Raw genomic sequence first — 19,341 nt, forward strand, 5'->3', positions numbered from 1 at the left:
GTATAGGAATGCAAGAGATTTCTGTGCATTAATTTTGTATCGTGCTACTTTACCAAATTCATTGATTAGCTGTAGTAGTTTTCTGGTAGCATCTTCAGGATTCTCTATGTATAGTATCATGTCATCTGCAAACAGTGACAGCTTTACTTCTTTTCAGATTTGCATTCCTTTTATTTCTTTTCTTTTCTGATTTCTGTGGCTAAAACTTTTAAAACTATGTTGAATAACAGTGGTTAGATTGGGTAACCTTGTCTTGTTCCTGATCTTAGAGGAAATAATTTCAGTTTTTCACCATTGAGAACAATGTTGGCTGTGGGTTTATCATATATGGCCTTTATTATGTGGAGGTAAGTTCCCTCTATGCCTACTTTCTGGGGGATTTTTGTTATAAATGGGTGTTGAATTTTGTCAAAAGCTTTATCTTCATCTATTGAGATGATCATATTTTTTTCCTTCAATTTGTTAATATGGTGTATCACATTGGTTGATTTGTGTATATTTAAGAATCCTTGCATTCCTGTGATAAACCCCACTTGATCATGGTGTATGTTCCCTTTAATGGTTGTTGGATTCTGTTTGCTAGTATTTTGTTGAGGATTTTTGCATCTATGTTCATCAGTAATATTGGTCTGTAGTTTTGTTTCTTTGTGACATCTTTGTCTGGTTTTGGTATCACGGTAATGGTGGTCTCGTAGAATTAGTTTGGGAGTGTTCCTCCCACTGCTATATTTTCGAAGAGTTTGAGAAAGACAGGTGTTAGCTCACCACTAAATGATAGAATTCGCCTGTGAAGCCATCTGGTCCTGGGCTTTTGTTTGCTGGAAGTTTTTTTTTTTTTTTTTTTTTGCGGTACATGGGCCTCTCACTGTTGTGGCCTCTCCCATTGTGGAGCACAGGCTCTGGACGTGCAGGCTCAGCAGCCATGGCTATCGGCCCAGCCACTCCACAGCATGTGGGATCCTCCCAGACCGGGGCACGTACCCGTGTCCCCTGCATCGGCAGGTGAACTCTCAATCACTGCGCTACCAGGTAAGCCCTGGAAGCTTTTTAATCACAGTCTTAATTTCAGTGCTTGTGATTGGTCTGTTTATATTTTCTATTTCTTCCTGGTTCAGTCTCAGAAGGTTGTGCTTTCCAAAAAGTTTGTCCATTTCTTCCAGGTTGTCCATGTTATTGCCATATAGTTGCTTGTAATACTCTCTCATGATCCTTTGTATTTCTGCAGTGTCAGTTGTTATTTCTCTTTTTTCATTTCTAATTCTGTTGATTTGAGTCTTCTCCCTTTTTTCTTGATGAGTCTGGCTAATGGTTTATCAATTTTGTTTATCTTCCCAAAGAACCATCTTTTAGTTTTATTGATCTTTGCTATTGTCTCCTTCATTTCTTTTACATTTATTTCTGATCTGACCTTTATGATTTCTTTCTTTCTGCTAACTTTGGGGTATTTTTGTTCTTCTTTCTCTAATTGCTTTAGGTGTAAGGTTAGGTTGTTTATTTGAGATGTTTCTTGTTTCTTGAGGCAGGATTCTATTGCTAGAAACTTCCCTCTTAGAACTGCTTTTGCTGCATCCCATATGTTTTGGGTCATTGTATTTTCATTGCCATTTCTTTCTAGGTATTTTTTGATTTCCTCTTTGATTTCCTCAGTGATCTCTTCGTTATTAAGTAGTGTTTAGTTTAGCCTCCATGTATTTGTATTTTTACAGATTTTTTTCCTTTAATTGATATCTAGTCTCACAGCATTGTGGTCGGAAAAGATACTTGATATGATTTCAATTTTCTTAGGTTTATCAAGGCTTGATCTGTGACCCAAGATATGATCTATCCAGGATAATATTCCATGAGCACTTGAGAAGAACGTGTATTCTGTTGTTTTTGGATGGAATGTCCTATAAATATCAATTAAGTCCATCTTGTTTAATGTATCATTTAAAGCTTGTGTTTCCTTATTTATTTTCATTTTGGATGATCTGTCCATTGGTGAAAGTGGGGTGTTAAAGTCCCCTACTATGATTGTGTTACTGTCAATTTCCTCTTTTATGGCTGTTAGTATTTGCCTTATGTATTGAGGTACTCCTATGTTAGGTGCATAAATATTTACAACTGTTATATCACCTTCTTTGATTGATCTCTTGATATTATGTAGTTGCTTTCTTTGTCTCTTTGTTTTAAAGTCTATTTTTTCTGATATGAGAATTTCTACACCAGCTTTCTTTTGATTTCCGTTTGCATGGAATATCTTTTTCCATCCCCACACTTCCAGTGTGTATGTGTCCCTAGGTCTGAAGTGGCTCTCTTGTGGACAGCATATATATGGGTCTTGTTTTTGTATCCATTCAGCCAATCTATGTCTTTTGCTTGGAACATTTAATCCATTTACATTTAAGGTAATTATCGATATGTATGTCCCTATTCCCATTTTCTTAATCGTTTTGGGTTTGTTATTGTAAGTCTTTTCCTCCTCTTGTGTTTCCTGCCTAAAGAACTTCCTTTAGCATTTGTTGTAAAGCTGGTTTGGTGGTGCTGAATTCTCTTAGCTTTTGCTTGTCTGTAGAGGCTTTAATTTCTCCATCAAATCTGAATGAGATCCTTGCTGGGTAGAGTAATCTTGGTTGTAGGTTTTTCTCCTCCATCACTTTAAATATGTCCTGCCACACCCTTCTTGCTTGCAGAGTTTCCACTGAAAGATCAGGTGTTAACCTTATGGGGATTCCCCTGTGTGTTATTTGTTGTTTCTCCCTTGCTGCTTTTAATATATTTTCTTTGTATTTAATTTTTGATAGTTTGATTAATATGTGTCTTGGCATGTTTCTCCTTGGATTTATCCTGTATGGGACTCTCTGTGCTTTCTGGACTTGATTAACTATTTCCTCTCCCATATTAGGGAAGCTTTCAACTATAATCTCTTCAAATATTTTCTCAGTCCCTTTCTTTTTCTCTTCTTCTTCTGGGACCCCTATAATTCAAATAATGGTGTGTTTTATTTTGTCCCAGAACTCTCTGAGACTGTCCTCAATTATTTTCATTCTTTTTTCTTTATTCTACTCTGCAGTAGTTATTTCTACTATTTTATCTCTCAGGTCAATTATCCGTTCTTCTGCCTCAGTTATTCTGCTATTGATCCCTTCTAGAGAATTTTTAATTTCATTTATTGTGTTGTTCATCACTGTTTGTTTGCTCTTTAGTTCTTCTAGATCCTTGTTAAACATTTCTTGTATTTTCTCCATTCTATTTCCAAGATTTTGGATCATCTTTACTATCATTATTCTGAATTCTTTTTCAGGTAGACTGCCTATTTCCTCTTCATTTGTTAGGTCTGTTGGGTGTTTGCCTTGCTCCTTCATCTGCTGTGTGCTTTTCTGTCTTCTCATTTTGCTTAGCTTACTGTGTTTGGGGTCTCCTTTTTGCATGCTGCAGGTTCATAGTTTCCGTTGTTTTTGGTGTCTGTCCCCAGTGGCTAAGTTTGGTTCAGTGGCTTGTGTAGGCTTCGTAGGTGGAGGGGACTAGTGCTTGTGTTCTGGTGGATGAGGCTGGATCTTTTCTCTCTGGTGGGCAGGTCCACGTCTGGTGGTGTGTTTTGGGGTTTCTGTGGCCTTATTATGATTTTAGGCAGCCTATCTGCTAATGGATGGTGTTGTGTTCCTGTCTTGTTAGTTGTTTCGCATAGGGTGTCCTGCACTGTAGCTTGCTGGTCGTTGAGTGAAGCTGGGTCTTGGCGTTGAGATGGAGATCTCTAGGAGATTTTCACCGTTTGATATTACGTGGAGCTGGGAGGTCTCTTGTGGACTAGTGTCCTGAATTTGGCTCTCCCATTTCAGAGGCACATTCCTGATGCCTGGCTGGAGCACCAAGAGCCTTTCATCCACACAGTTCAGAATAAAAGGGAGAAAAAATAGAAAGAAAGATAGAAGATAAAATAAAATAAAATAAAGTGAAATAAAGTAAAATAAAATAAAGTTAATAAAATAACAATTAAAAAAATGTTTAAAGTAAAAAAAAAACCAAAACACTAGGGCTTCCCTGGTGGCGCAACGGTTGAGAGTCCGTCTGCCGATGCAGGGGACATGGGTTCATGCCCCAGTCCGGGAAGATCCCACATGCCGTGGAGCGGTTGGGCCCATGAGCCATGGCCACTGAGCCTGCGCGTCCAGAGCCTGTGCTCCGCAACGGGATAGGCCACAAGAGTGAGAGGCCCACATACCAGAAAAAAAAACAACAAACCACTAAAACAAAATTCGTACAGACAGAACCCAGGACAAATGGTAAAAGCAAAGCTATACAGACAAAATCACACACGGTAGCATACACATACGCAGTCACAATAAGAGAAAAAATTATATATATTGTTGCTCCTAAAGTCCACCTCCTCAATTTGGGATGATTCGTTGTCTATTCGGTTTTCAACAAATGTAGTTGAAATCATCAAGTTGATTGTGGAGATTCAATCCACTGCTCCTGAGGCTGCTGGGAGAGATTTCCCTTTCTCTTCTTTGTTCGCACAGCTCCCGAGGCTCAGCTTTGGATTTGGCCCCGCCTCTGCGTGTAGGTCACCGGAGGGCGTCTGTTCTTCGCTCAGACAGGACGGGGTTAAAGGAGCCGCTGATTAGGGGCCTCTGGCTCATTCAGGCCGGGGGGAGGGAGGGGTATGGCGTGCCGGGCGATCCTGTGGCGGGTAGAGGCTGCTGGGACGTTGCACCAGCCTGAGGCGCGCCGTGCGTTCTCCCGGGGAAGTTGTCCCTGGATCCCGGGACCCTGGCAGTGGCAGGCTGCACAGGCTTCCCGGAAGGGGGTTGTGGATAGCGACCTGTGCTCACACACAGGCTTCTTGGTGGCGGCAGCAGCAGCCTTAGCGTCTCATGCCCGTCTCTGCGGTCCGCGCTTTTAGCCGCGGCTTGCGCCCGTCTCTGGAGCTCCTTTAGGCAGTGCTCTCAATCCCCTCTCCTCGCGCACCAGGAAACAAAGAACGAAGAAAAAGTCTCTTGCCTCTTCGGCAGGTCCAGACTTTTCCCTGGACTCCCTCCCGGCTAGCACTAACCCCCTGCAGGCTGTGTTCACGTCGCCAACCCCAGTCCTCTCCCTGTGCTCCAACCGAAGCCCGATCCTCAGCTCCCAGCCCCGCCCGCCCCTGCAGGTGAGCAGACAAGCCTCTCGGGCTGGTGAGTATGGTCGCAACAGATCCTCTGTGCGGTAATCTCTCTGCTTTGCCCCCCGCACCCCTGTTGCTGTGCTTTCCTCAGCGGGTCCGAAGCTTCCCGCCTCCGTCACCCGCAGTCTCCGCCCACGAAGGGGCTTCTAGTGGGTGGAAACGTTTCCTCCTTCACAGCTCCCTCCCACTGTTGCGGGTACAGTCCGTATCCTTTTGTCTCTGTTTATTCTTTTTTCTTTTGCCCTACCCAGGTATGTGGGGAGTTTCTTGCCTTTTGGGAGGTCTGAGGTCTTCTGCCAGCATTCAGTAGGTGTTCTGTAGGAGTTCCACGTGTAGATGTATTTCTGATGTATCTGTGGTGAGGAAGGTGATCTCTGCGTCTTATGCTTCCGCCATCTTGAAGCCCATAACTTATATTTTTAACTCAACGTTGGTTTCTAAGATTGAATATTTTTGTTACATGCGACTGTGTTTCATTATTTCTGCCATTGTATAATACTCAAATTTGTAAATATACCATAATTTATTTATTAATTTTCTTCTTATTAGATATTTAGTTTGTGTTCTATTTTTGTTTCTATTAGAAACGTTGCTTCCATAAACATTAATAAGAATCAACATGTCTTCTAAGCACTGTAATTATCTTCTTTAAATTTAAGAATTTATTTAATTTCAATAAACTTTTATGTTTTCTCCATAAGTATATTACATATATTTTCAAAAAAATATTTTTAGCTTTTATATATATTGTTATTATAAATGTTATTTTAAAATTTTAAATTGATTTTTTCTGTTTGCTCCTGGTAAATAGGAATTCAAGTTTTGAAAATTCTATTTAATACTGTCCACTGATATCATCAGTCCCAACATTCTGTTACTACAGAGACTGGGAACCCATATCAACTAAAAAGTATATTCACAACCTAAAAGTTGAGAGTTATGCTTTATTCGGCAGAAACTTTTAGGACTTCAAACCCAGGAGGCAGCATCTCAAGTAACCCTGAGAAAACTGCTCCCAGGAGGTGAGGGGGAGCTAGAATATCTAGGAGTTTTGCAAAAAAGGGCAGGTGGTAGGAACAAAAGATTACCTTTAATAAAAGAAAACTAGGTATCTCAATTTAAGGACTTTAGCACTTTTGTGTGTATGGGAAGACGCAAGTGTCTGGACTCACAGAAATCATTCCTTTGATACTCACCTCAGCTATCTGGGGCCAGTATCCTGTGTTTTCCCATCCTGAGTTTCCTCAGGGCTCACCTTAGGGAGTGGCTGCAGTCTGATGGCTGCTAGATGGCAAGTATTCTTTTCCTTCCTGAGTTCCCTCAGGGCTCACCAGGTCACCAGCCATGGTGGCTGCAATCCCTGATGACTGGGGCATCCTTTATTTACTGACATGACAGGCAATATTCCATTTCTCAGCTAGAAACCATATTTCCCAGAAAGCCTTGCCAGAAGGTTGCTGGTTTAGATTCCATACATAAAAGTGAGCCATCTGGGTGTAAGAAAAGTAAATGCCTCACTTGCTCCCATGGAAGTCACAGACAAACATGTAAACTTTTTCAGCAGATGCGAGCATCTGGACATCCATCAGAAATTCACTGCTTTGGTGCTTCATGTGGCTAAGGTCATCAACATCAATTTCTGGTTTCCATAAACTAGAAGCGGCTTCCTTGATCTTTATTACCCATCCCTTTCAGTGTTTTCATGAGCTTCCATTGTCCATTAAACTATGTCCTGAAAAAATATGTGCTGATATCCTAACCCCTGATATCTGTGAATAAGACTTTATTTGGAAACATGGTCTTCACAGGTATAGTTAAATAAGATGAGGTTATATTGGAATGGGGTGAGCCTAAAATCAAAATGAGTGGAGTCTATAAGAGTAGAAGAAACAGAGTCAGTCAGAGACACACAAGGAAGAAGTTCATGTGAAGACAGGGGCAGAGATTGGAGTGATGCCTCTAAGCCAAAGAATGCTGAGGACTGCCAACAACCACCAGAAGCTAAAAGATGCAAGGAGAGGTTCTTCACAGAGCCTTTAGAGATAACATGGCCCAGCTGACAATTTGATTTTGGACTTACAGCCTCCAGAACTGCAAGAGAATACATTTCAATTGCTTTAAACCACCTTGTTTGTGGTAAATTGTTATGGCAGCCCCAGGTTCATATAGCCTCAGATTCCCTGAATTAAACCTAGGGCAGCTTATTTTCCCTGATAGAAACTTGATATATTATTGAATTCATACCTTCCAATGTACTATTTTTTAATGTAATTTAATAATTTGTATGTGATATCTTTTGACTTTTTCTTTATCAATAATATTATCTAATATTTTGATTTTATTATTTTCTTGTCCTATTGCACTGGTGAGAACCACCAGTACAGTGTTGAAAAGCAGCATGGTAATAAACATTCTTGCCTTATTCCTGCTTTTCAAGTAAATCCTTTTAATATTTTGGTATGAATGATGACATTTACTGTAGACTTTTGTAGATTCACTTTGTCGGGTTAAAGCCATTGTCTTTATTCTTTATTTGTTAAGATTTAAAACAAACATAAATAGATGTTTAATTTTATCAAATTATTGTTCTGAAACTATTAGAACAAAGTTTCTTTTAACCAATTAATGTGTGTTATATTCATAGATGTTTGAATGATAGCCACCTTTGATGCCTACATAACAGCAGGCATCATATACTAAAATACACCAACATGTGCCATGGGATGTCTTATTCTCCACATGTTTTCCTTTCCTAATGAGCCTCAGCTCTTATTCAGGAGGAGCAGAGTGTGAGCTCCACAGCCAGACTAAAGTTTGCCACATTCTAGCTCTTGGCCTCAGTTTCTACTTTAACATATGATGATAGTAGTCTGAATTTTCTGGGATTATTGTGAAGATTAAATGAGTTTATGTATTTCAAGTTATCAAAACAGTACCTGACTCCCAATAGGTGTGACGTAAATGCAAGGAAACATCATTAATGCTATTTAAAGTGGCCCCAGTGTGATGATAAATACAAAGTGAATGTAGCCACTGCAAGCATGTGATGACATTTAGTTATAGTACGGTCTTTGAGATGATCCAAAACATGCTTTTATTATCTTTCAGATTACTATGAAATAAAAGCATGTAATTAAAAAGTATATTTTCTTAAATATTTATTAGATCACTAAGATCCTCCTGGGGAAAAAGACATCATTTGGAAAAATATTGGTCTAGAGAAGAGGGACCACAATGAGGGAATATTGTACATACCCCGTGCCCAGCACTGTGCCTTGCACAGAGTATGCCATGAACACATGTATGAAAGTAGTGCACGCACTGTACCTATGTTGTACTCAGATTATGTTCTAGTAGACCAAAAGTTTGTTGTCATTTAGCTCCTTTGAATTCCTTGCATGCTTCTTTGTTAATTCCACAAAATTTTTGGCTGGTTTTGATGATCTTGGTTTGAAGATAAAATTTAAAATAAATTTTTGGTTCAGTACACCATTTAAAATATATTAGGAATATTTGATACAATTTTTTGAAATTGACATTTCATCCAAGTACATTGAGTGAGGTCTGTAACTCATAAACCTACAAGTTGATAAATATCTGTGTACTTTGTCCCCAGGCACCATGGGTGTGTAGAATTAGGAAATACGAAATTTGGCCCTTAAGATCCTAAATTTGAGAAGGGGACAAATATGCATAGAGATTTAGCTGCTAGGGTGTTTAGCTGCTAGGATGTACTAACCTTCCTGTTGTATTCAGATGAGATACCAATGAGAATTTTGTCTGCTTCTGTAATTTGTGTTTAGTTGTATAATTATCCAAACCAAAAAAATACAATTTCTAAGAATCATTTGTTCTTTCTTCAGTCACTTGGGGTGGGAATGGCAAAAACTACCTAGACAATTCAGTAAGGAGTCTAAAAGTGTTCCTTTAGGAAAGGTCATAGCTGAATCTTTGACCGATGATTCTGCACTAAACAAAGCTAAGACTCAGCAAACAGAGATGGTTTCCCACAGGAATGGCACAAGAATGCTTAATGCTTCAAGGCACTCCACACACTGGTTCCCAGCACTGCCAGACACCATTTCCGATCACTGCACATGTGTTTATTTGTGTGTGAGAGTGTTAGTCACATGTTTCCCAAATCACAGGTTTTAGTCTCAGAAGTGCACTTAGTAGATTATATCCCTAAATTAATAAGGAAAGCAATGCTCTGTGAACACACCAGATGAGTGACTCAGAAACTCATAACTCTTTCATTTCCACTCAATTATCTTTTTCATTTCTATACACTGAGCATGATTCATGGATGGCTATTCTCCTGGTCAGTGTTTCTCAAAATAGCCTGTGAGAATGTCATACCAGTGAAGAAAAACAGCTAAAAAAATAATAATAAACATTACTTTTTTTTTTTTTTTCCAGTATGCAGGCCTCTCACCGCTGTGGCCTCTCCCACTGCGGAGCACAGGCTCTGGACGCGCAGGCTTAGCGGCCATGGCTCACGGGCCCAGACGCTCCGCGGCACGTGGGATCCTCCCGGACCGGGACACGAACCTGTGTCCCCTGCATCGGCAGGCAGACTCTCAACCACTGCACCACCAGGGAAGCCCTAAACATTACTTTTTAATGGTTGCAATCCATTGTTTTATACCAGATTGCAAATGACTAAATGGGATTGTTCCAGTCCAGAAAAATAACAATACTAAAAAAAACAAGATACCGACCCTGAGTTTAGGATTTCAACAATAAAGTGGACTCACGAGGGGAAATGTTAAAGCAAGGGTGAGGAGCACCTCACAGGGACAAAAATGGCTAACTCAGTAGAAGGACAGATTTTGTTCGTTCTTAGATGCACCTGCTACTGCAGGGCTCAGTTTTGGAAGAGGCAGTGGCACCAAAAAGTTTAAGGATATATTTGTATTTGGGACCAAATCTATGGAAGCTTAACACTAAAAGGGAAGTATTCACATGAAAAGACAACACAAAGGATCAGAGATATGGAAAGGTCATAGAACTGAAGTTTATGTATTGAAACAATTTATTCTTTGGTTTTCTTGCCTGGGTTTTAGTGATCTTGACACAACCCAAACATGGAAAGATAGAAAATTAATTCATCAATATCAACCCAGTGCCCTCGAAGTGTTAGACTTGGCTCTGTTGGTGCTCACAAGAACCCTCTGAGTAGTGTGACTGTGCATTTCTGTGTTGCAGGAACTGAGAGTCCTAGCAGAGAAAAGACATGAGCTTTAGGCCACGTATTCAGTAATAAATGAAGCAGAAGTGAGAAGCCATCTCTCAGTGATTCCAAAGTCCCCCACTCACGACCCTCTGTCCCCACCGTGGGATGTGCAGGGCTCAGGCACACCATCAACAAGTGCTAGGTCTAAGGTGTCCACTCCAGCAGAAGGGGACTAGATGATCCCTGGAAGTCCGTGAAACTTCTCAATTGTGAGCCAGTTCTTGCCATCAGACAGTTCCACAACCAAACTCGTGTTGTAAGGAGTCTGAAATTACAGAGCAATTATTGGTAAATTGAAGTTTAGGGTTAGCATTAGGGTTAGGGTACAGGCCAAGGTCTTGTTTAAGGGAAGCATTAAAAAAACAAAGCAAAGCAAAACATGTTTGGATGGTAGAAGCAACAACTAAAGAGATTTGACGGGGTCTCAGACTCTTGGATTTGGAAGAGAACTTAAGGTTCATCTATTTCAGCTGCTCTAACAAATGCCTAAACTTCTCCATAGTATTATTAGCCAATAGTCAGCTAAAACTTGCATGAGGATCCTACTGAACATTCCTTCAGGTAGCCCACTTTCTTTTTGCCCCTTTTATAGTTAGAAATTGTCTTCTTCGTATTGGGTAGGGCCCAGTGTTCTCTGTCAGGCATCCTTACTCTCCTTGCTTCTCTGAGGTTGAGAATGTGATCTGGACTTGGGAATAGGACGGTGGTTACTAGTGGGAGTTATGTAGCCTGACTGAGGATTTTGGGGCTACGGAGGCGCAGTGAAGCAAGAAAATCACACGTGGCCTCATTTTGCAAAAGAAGGAAATGGAGATACACAAAATGGAATGATATAGGAGGGTGCTAGTTTATATGGGCTAGGATTAGAAGTAAGAGTATTTTGCTTCTTGACTTCTTTCTACAAATACATGTTACCAAGATCATGACAGGTGGACACTGATTCTTAAGAATCACAGGACTTGCCCATGTATCATTCCAGACTGATAAGGATAAATTCTATTAAAAGTCCTCCTGAGAAGCCATACTATTATCCTGCCCCAATCCCAAGTGTAATAAACATAGTTACCAGTGACATCGTGCTTATTCCTCATGCTGTAGTTACGCTTTGTCCTCTGGAATATGACTTAGATCATTCTGCTTACAAGGTCACCGAATGAACTGAACCATCTTCTTTTCAAGTGGCAAAATCCCTCAAATCTCTTTGGGAACCTCTTTTATTCCCACAATGTATATTTCATCTCTCTCTCTTTTTCATTTTAATCTGGTAACAACATTAATTAAGTTTGTGAATTATGTCCAATTTCTACACAGATGAATGATTCTTTTGTTCCTTCTGTCTTCTAGACACAAGTTTATAAATCTCCTCAGGCCTATTCTTTTAAATACAATGTTTTGCCCCTCCTTTTCTTTTTTAGAGAAAGATGCCTCATGGTAGAATTTATATTTTAGCTGCTAATAGAGTCTTGACAAAATTGGATATCTTGGCTCATCTAATGCATTATTGTTTAGGCTTTTTTTTTTGTTTTTTATTGATCTTTAGTTCAGAGGAGAGACCAGCCAGGATAGTCTTTACCATCTCCCAGATTAAGAGTGCTCTGGGGCATCATATATAATGAAGCCCACAGAGAAATTTCTCTATTAAGCATTCTTACTAATTAGTACTCTTAATTAGCATAATTAAAATAATAGGTGCATCTATTTTTGATAAATTATAAAACATCCACTTTAATACCATGGCAATTTCCAGCACATGCATTCTAGCTAAAACAGCACAGGTAGATCGAGGTGTGCTGTAAAAAGCAAGTGGAAGGAAAGACTTAGTATTTCTAAATACCTGGTTGTACAAAGACATAACACACTTCACACTGTGGTCAGAGAGGGGAAGTGTGTGTCTCCCATGCCTTGTCAGGTGACATTTCATTCAAGCCAAAAAGCAGGGTTGAATACAGGATGAATATGGGTTAAATACAGATAGACAGTTAAATTTGAATTTCAGATAAACAACAAATAAATTGTATATAAATATTTCCCAAATAAGACATGGGACATACTTATGCTGAAAAATTCTTTATTCGTTGTTTATCCAAAATTCAAATTTAACTGGGCATTCTGTATGTTTATTTGATAAATCTAGCAACCCTAAAAATGAGTCAGCTGATACAAACAAGTAACTTATGTGTCAGTGTCCCTCAAAACAAAATATGCCCTTATAGCAGTCTGGAATTATTCTCATAATTTTGTGTTATAACCAAAGTCTCAGGACTTTTCAAAAGGCTTTAATAAACATTACCAATAAACAAGATAACTGTTCCCACTCTACAGGTGAGGAAATAGATGTTCATAATGGTCAAGAGACTGGCCCAAAGTTAAAATAGTCCTAAGAGATGGAACCAAAATTAGTATCTAGGTCTTTTGATTCCTAATCCATATTTCCTGGTTGACTTAAAAATAATTAATTGGATTATAAATAATCTAATCCATGTAATCATAATAGTCACATCACCAGCCCTGGGCAGTAATTATATTTTTTGGAAATAGCCACTCTGCTTTGAATTGATAATGGCCAAGCAAGCATCTGAATCCAACTATGCCCAGGAAGCAATGTGAAACATATTGGAAACTCCGCATTAATATGCACAGCATGACACGAGACAGATGCACGTTGGTGACATTTCTCCACCGTTTCTAGAGAAATCTGTAACTTTATATATATATATTATGTATTTCTATTTTCCATACAAGTGGCAATGTAATATGGTGTCAAGTAACTGTGTGGTTGTTAAGAATAATTCACAGGCACTATTGGTTTTCTAGCCAAGGAAGGATGAGAGTCATTTCATGACACTTCCATTCACAGATCTGAAGAGTAACAGATCAGGGTCTCATATCCCGACTGCATTTGCAGGGCTGGCACTCACAGAAACAGACTTCTCACTTAAAATTCACCTTCTGTGAGATACTGAGTGATATGATCTTGGAACCGGACAAAATTGACCGTGATCTGTGAACAGGTAATCAACTATTCCTTGTCGACGAAAACCAGTGAATATATGTACACACTGCTTTGAGAATCTGTTCTTTTTGTTATAGAGCAGATGTCTGTGTGTGTGTGGGGGGGCGGGGGGGTTGGCAGGCCCCACTCTGTCAAACAGTCCAGTTTTGACAGTTCCTTGCTTGAGGCATGGCTGAAATGCAAAGTATTTCTGATCAGACTATCATATTCATCTGGATGTTAATTACTGTGTCTGCCTCGGTATAAATAATTAATTATGCAAAACCCACACAGCTGCTGCTGGACAGAGTTAAGTAACTTGCTGTCAGTCTCACAGTTCTGGAAAGGAAAGGGGGATTTAGGAAAACATGCTCTGTCACTGTGGGGAGGAGGCACCCATCATGGTCCTTCTGTGGTCAGATGAAAATCATTGTAATTGAGCATGGAGTGTGTGTGTATGTGTGTGTGTGTGTGTGTGTGTGTGTTTCAAATAAATAAATAATATCTCCTAATTTATATTAGTTAGTCCTAAAAGCAATTCCCTTTTCTATTTATGTAGTGTCTTTCTAGGAATCCAAACACCACACCAGAGAATCACTACAAATCTGACTCCTGAATCCTTCTCATTTTATCATCATATCCATCAACTGTCCAAGCTGTCTCCTGGAGTGGGATGTTCTGGTTACATTGAGCTAGGTGAGGTTTTTTTTTTTTTTTTTAAATCTCCAGGAAGGCTTAACACATTCATATTGCAGATTTATACAAGTTTCACCAAACTGGTCAGTAATGAACATGTGAATATCTAGAGTGCTGAGAAATGATAATGCATCCATTTAAAATTTTTATGTCTACATTATTTGACTCAAGTGCAAATGACTTCATGTTTAAATATAACTAGATGTTTAATTGATATAGGTTAAGTGCTAGTTCCATGTAACATTTTTTTTTTTTTTTGGCAAAACGACACGGCATGTAGCAACAATAAGAAAAAGAGGGGATTAAAAAAAACACCTCTAAAACCAAGGCTTTCATAGATTTGTCAGCTGGTTTTGTTTTGTGCAAATATTGACATTGCTGTAATGAAGCAAACTTCCAGAGCTTACAAAGAATGTTTGCGCAGAAAAGGATCAAAATCCCCCTTTGAGAAGCAGCTGCAGTTGAATGGGTGCTGGTGGTGGGCAGTGGCCGTGGGTCCTGGTCTCTACCGTGTCCCAGCTGGGTAATATAGGACAGGTCACATAACGCTTACGCAACTTCCTTTTCTGCCCTCACCCAGGATCATTGATAGAATCAAAGGAGATAATCAGTATGAAAGCACTTTGCAAATTGGGATGATAGTTAAAAATACAGACTATCATTCCACCTCCAACAATTAGTTATTGGACATGCAGTTCTAATGAAACATCTACCTGTTATACTTCTTCCTTTTTAATCTACCTCTTCATTTACTCACCCAGCCAAGTTTTGTTGTCTCCTATTCATGCACTAGGTGCTGCTGTGATTAAAAAGACAGAAATGCCACTATGTTTTTGGGGCTCATAGTCCAGTGAGGAGAATAAACACAAAAGAAAGTACAGGAATAAAATAATCACAAATAGAATTAAGTGCTAAGAAGAAAATAAAATGAGACAGAGGAATGGAGAGCAGCTGAGTGTGCAGTCAGGAGAAGCCTCTTCGAGGAAGATTTGATTCTTAAGCAGATACTCAAATGAAAAGAGGAACCCAGCCATGGGTTAGAGCCGAGAGAAGTGAATACAAAGCAAGTGCAAAGGTCCCCAAGTAGGGACATGCTTTGCATGTTGACGGTGGGGAGGATGCCCGCGGAACTGTAGCTGCTTCATGAAGAGGGTGTGATAGGACATGAAACCCACCTACCTCCCTCTCCTTATGATATCACAAAAAACAAACAAACAAACAAACAAAAACTCAGTACAGGACAGCTCTGTGATTTTCATTCATAGAAGACATACCATGTGGCTGTAATAAGTTAGATTTTCTTGATAGAACAATTAGATTGTTCTTGCTTGGAGAAAATTAGGGTTGTACAGAAAAGTGGGAAAAAAAATCCCAACACATATGCCTTTAAGGAACTACAAGTCTGAAATAATCTGTACTGATTTAGTTTTCTTCCCTGTTGAGCTCTGACCTAATGATTTCCAAAGCCTTGTTACACCTTATAGAACAATCATCGAAGATACATGAGAGGTAAAGAAAATTAGGGCTTCCTTTAAATGCTTATATGTGACACTTTTAGTATAAGATCCAACTAAATGTATGTACTGGTAGACCATTTTTCACTGACACTAAGTGTAGTATTTAAATAAAACATCTGCTATGATGAGGAGTCAGCACACCTAAAAATTCTGGATTCTCTTTTGCTGAAAAAAGTAAATGATACACTCTTCCCCTCTTTGCATGGAGTTTAGATAATTGTTTTTTGCTTTCCTGTATGTTGATGGTGATGCTGCATTCTTGCCCAGATGTTTGAGCTGAACGTAGATAGAAGGATTGAGGTCTAGAGATTGAGAGAAACTTGGTTCACTTTTCATTCCTCTTCAACCTGCCTTGAAAGCAAGAGTTATTTATTATACCCAAGCAATCATCCAGGGGATTTCTCACATTCCACCATAGCCAGTCAAGCGACTTTGCCCCACGTTTCTAACAATTACTTTGGAGTACTAAAGGTTAGTATGCCTTAACAATGGCTCAGTACTGTAACTACATACACCAGTATCAGTGGTATCTAGTAGAAACAATCATTCAGCCATAGATTGCAGATTGGTAAAGAGAGAGTACAGTTTATTACAAAAGAATGCAATCCAGAACCAGAGGACCTGATATCCTATAACTTTTTTTCTGTTTTAATACTAAAAACATGATGCATGTATCTGGATTAATAGTAAGTAGTACAAAATTTCTTGTAATGATAAACAACAATTCTCTGCTCCAGCACTCTCAACCCCAGCACCTCCTCAAGAACTTTCACCATATTTCATTTTAGTTCTAGTAGTTGCCTTTACATCTAAATATGCTCCTAATATTAAAACAGATGTTGACCATCAACTTCTAACTGTGAAAGATGGGATTTAACTCACATCCTTTATTCATTCAGTTATTCAACACTGATATCTCTTGTATTCCAAGTTCTGAGAATATTAACAGTGAAAAAGACGTATGACAACTTTACCCCTATGGAGGTTACCTTCTAGGGGAGGAGATATAAACAATTAGACACACCATGTAGTTCTACATAGTGATCAGTTCTGTAAAAAAACAGTAAACTAGGGCAAGGAAATAAAAAATTGAAGGGGGCTTCTATTTTAGATGATCATTTCTGATAAGGTAGCACTGGCCATCTGAATGCGGAATTAATTAAATCTTTGGGAGAAGAGTTTTGTTGAAAGAAGAAACAGAAAATCCAAAATTGTAAGAGGGAGTTGCTTTGTCATTTTCAAGGTGAAGCAAAGGGAGTGAGGAGGATGAGATGGGAAGTTGGCCACAGATGAGCAAGTCAGGGAGAAAGGGCTAAGTTGTATGGGCTGAGGGCTCCCAGGAACCAGCTCTAGGGGGAAATTGTAGGCAATGACTACATATCCAAAGTTATTCAAAGTTTGTGGGAATATTTTGGAGGGTTTAGAGTGGAAGAGCTAAATAATTTGCCTTATCTATGGAATGATAATATCAGTAAAGGTACAGACTGTGCACACAGCACAAGATTGAAGCTTGGTGGATTTTCATGAAGTGAACAATACCCAGACTGAGAAATATAAAATAAAGAGAAGCCACAGTTCCCTATTTGGGCTTCCAAGTCAATTCTCACTCCATCCCAAAGACAATCACAATCCTGACTTCTATCAACATAGGTTAGTTTTGCATATTTTTGAACTTTATGTAAAAGGAATCATACAATATGTACATATTTGTGTCTGCCTACATGTACTTAATATTATATTTCTGTGTATCATCTATGCTGCTGAACATGGCAGTAGTTCATTATTTAATGGCTAGAGAAGTTTGTTAAAATCTCCAGTTATGACCCTGCATTTCCTGTTTTGTCTTTTTAATTCTATTAACAGTTGCTTTATGTATTTTGAAGCTGGGTTATTAAGTGCATATATATTTAGTACTACTGTGTCCTTATTGATTTGACTCTATTATTATTTTAGAATGTTCTCCTTACTTTCTAGTAATCTTTCTTGCCATAAAATTTACTTTGTCTTAAATTAGGGGACATGTACTGGCTTTCTTTTGGTTACCTTTTTTCCTTTCTTTAGTTTTTACATTTGTCTCCCCTTTTATTTAAATGCATGTCTTTTAAGCAATATATATTTTTGAAAATTCAATTTTAATTGGAGTAGTTATTTCTTAATTACATGTTCGGTAATTACTTTTTGTTTGTTTGTTTAAAACTTAATCAATTTTCCTCACTTGGGGGAAGAGCTAAATGGGTATTAAGTTCAGCATAATGAAATAGATGTTCACCCACTGAAATTTTTATTTTTTATTTATTTATTTAAATTTAATTTAATTAATTTTTTTATACAGCAGGTTCTTATTAGTTATCCATTTTATACATATTAGTGTATATATGTCAATCCCAATCTCCCAATTCATCACACCACCACGTCTATTGAAATTTTTACATAACAGTTAATTACCTTATGTGACATCAAACATTTGGCAAATAAATATAATCCTTGATTTTTTCATTCTGACAGTGAGGTAGATAATACCACCTACCAATACACAAATTATCAGACACTGCTGGGCTTATCAAATTAGAGAATAAATTTAATGCAAAGTGTGTGACAAATATTACTTATTATGCACATTTGTAGGAAAATTTGCTATACATTTATTATAATTTCTATTGGATTTGCTTAATTACATTTTCTTAACATAGCATATCATTGATCCATAGCATTGACAGATTTTTCATTACAAAACACAAATTGTTGTCACAATCTCTGGAAAAAAATTATTTAAGTGCAAAATGTATACACTATGAGAACAAAGCAATCTTTATCTGGGTGTGAAGTGATAAAGCTGCTATGCTCCTAACTATGCAGAAATTGGAAATTAGTCTCATAGGAGCTGTCCCTCTACTGGCAACCAAAGAAGCTGGGAATATTTTCACTTGGTGTCTTAAATTGAGCAAAACCCTATATGGTTTTTAACCAGTCATCTTTGAATTGTGATCTGAGGAAATACAAAAGATCAGGATCAAGAAAATTATTAGTTGACCAAAACAATGGATAAACCAAATTAAGTTACAGTTAAACTGGACCATATATTAAGATCCACACTTTAAATGAAGAAAAGCTGTTACAGAAATACTGGACAAGAGGGAAGATTTGGCCTAGCATCAGACATGTGAAAAAATTTTATGAGTTTTAGATGATCACATAAAAGTAAATATGTTTAAACTCTGCAATGTGGTTTCCAAATAAATCGATATGGCATGAGGTTGAATTACTCTAAGCATAGTGTGGGGAGAAAGGTATGTAGGGGCTGCTGGGTGATCAGAAGTTAGGTTTTCCATAGATAATGTCTGTCAGTTATATTCACAGAAGAATGGCCAGCCTGGTGAAAGAACTAAAGCCATTCCATATAAGAAATTGGTGAAGGCATTTAGCTTCTCTGTCTTGGAGATTCAGAAGCAAAATCTGAAGCAGTACATGTCTTAGAAATGTCCATAGCTTTCTCGGATCATCTGGGTGGAATGGGAATAAAAATGGTTGGATTTGATGACTTCTTAACTTTCTTTTCAGTTGGTAATTAGAGCCAGTGGCTCACAACAATGTGTAAATGTTAATTTCCATTAAGATTTTAAATAGCTACCTAATACCTGGAAAGCAGCATGAAAACACAGTGTTACACAGTTTGCATCCAGGTCTTACCAGTTGAACTGCTTTGTCACTTTATGATTTATCCTCTCTCAACCTCACTCTCCTCATCCGGAAAAAT

This window comes from Delphinapterus leucas, chromosome 13, assembly GCF_059928025.1.
Source record: "Delphinapterus leucas isolate spDelLeu-1000000601 "Yukka" chromosome 13, BTC_Dleu_Yukka2, whole genome shotgun sequence".
Classification (NCBI taxonomy): Eukaryota; Metazoa; Chordata; class Mammalia; order Artiodactyla; family Monodontidae; genus Delphinapterus; species Delphinapterus leucas.